We start from the raw sequence: 1,813 nt of genomic DNA on the forward strand, positions 1-1,813 counted from the left end.
TTACATATAAGAAACAAAATAAAATTTAAAAATTAAACCAAGGGTTTTTACATTTTTGCACAGACTCTATGACATGACCATAAAGTATACCACTCACAATTCCTTTATAAGGCCTTCCTTAGAGAACAAAGAGGACAGTCAACCCAAAGGGGACAGTAGACGGCCCAATGCCGTATCACCGTGTTCCCCCTCTTGGGTCAGTCAGCCTCACTAGTTAGTTCTGGTTTGTAACTGCAGGGGTAAGGAACAACCCGTGTAACTGGAAGACCAGGAAGGAAGATAACACACAGTGCACAAGAGTGAAGATGACAGAAATTCGCCAAGAAGAAAACTGAAAAATAATAAGCTGCTGTGTCAGCTCAGAGACCTCGCTGGGAACCGACCCTCGACAGGAAGCAGCTTTTCACCTAGGTAGGGATCTGGGAATCCAGTTCTACTGTTGATTTCAAAGCACTCTTAGTGTAAATCAAGCAGAGCCTGTATCTGTCTAGGTCAGCAAGAGCAACATTTTATTTGACTAGGTAAGAATACCTTTTTATATTATTTACAAAGGTTCCTCCTCTATCTTCTTTATGGAAAATCAGTCAACTTCAAAAATTATACTGAAATATATATAGGAAATAAGATCTTCTACCAGGGGCTGGAAAGATGGTACAGTAGTTAAGAGTATTTACTGATCTTGCAAAGAACTCAAATTCAGTTCCCAGCATCCATGTTGGGCAGCACGCAAATGCCTGTACCTATAACAGGGGATCCAACAGCCTAGCTTGACATCCTCTGGCACTGTACTCATAAGCACAACCCCTAACTCCAACAAATATATACACAAAATTGAAAATATAAACTTTTAATTAGAAAAGAACTGTCAGTGTCTCTGGTCATGTTTCAACAGAGCACATACATACAGAGAAGCTACCAAAGACGAGATCAGACTGCTACTGGGAAGATGAGCAACTACAGTGAAGTAATTCCAATATGAAGTATGTGTGTGGAAAGGAAGACAAAGACCCACTTGTGCAACAGAAGAATGTATGCCTACATCAAACTCTAGAAGGGCTATGATTAGAGGTCACTGAGACAAGGAAGGGAAGACTGGCCTCAGAGACCTCACAGCACTAAGGAGGAGGGAATTTTGTTAAGGATGAATTATAATAAACTGGTAATAAATTATAATTTATTGTAATTATAATATAATAATTATAATAAATATGTAAGACTTATACAACATTTAATTTTACTGTATGATCTCCAGCATCTGGTGAGCTCTCGAATACTTGCTGACCTAAAACCTGCAAAACATAAAGTTAGTCCTTGAAGAATGTTATTCTAGAACATAGAAAGGAGTCACTGTCCAACACTCTGTCCCTTTGGACCACCTGTGGAGACAATTACTACAGTCATTAATCCCAGGCTCCCAATCACTTAACTATGTATCACCTACCTCCAAATGACACAAATGAACACTATTATGCTGTCTATGTTTCATAAACAGGCCCAAGCCTGTATTGATATTAAAGACTTTAGACCGGACAAATAAATGCAGTAAACACAAGAGAATCTCGGTAACTTATTCCAAAAATCTGAATCTCAGACAGGTGTACTAGCCTCAAAGCAACTTACAATCTAGCTCACTCAAAGTATCTTTCTTTAAAGAATAACATGTGAAATGATATACAATGAATGTAAGCTATAATTCACTGCTGTTGAATTGGAAATCTTACAAATGTAAAACTGCAATGGCTCTAAAGTTCATAACTAGTTAATGCTCTACCAACAGAAGCTGAACTCACAGCAGATAAAGAATCCCTTTAAC

This window comes from Arvicola amphibius, chromosome 1 (assembly GCF_903992535.2).
Source record: "Arvicola amphibius chromosome 1, mArvAmp1.2, whole genome shotgun sequence".
NCBI lineage: Eukaryota > Metazoa > Chordata > Mammalia > Rodentia > Cricetidae > Arvicola > Arvicola amphibius.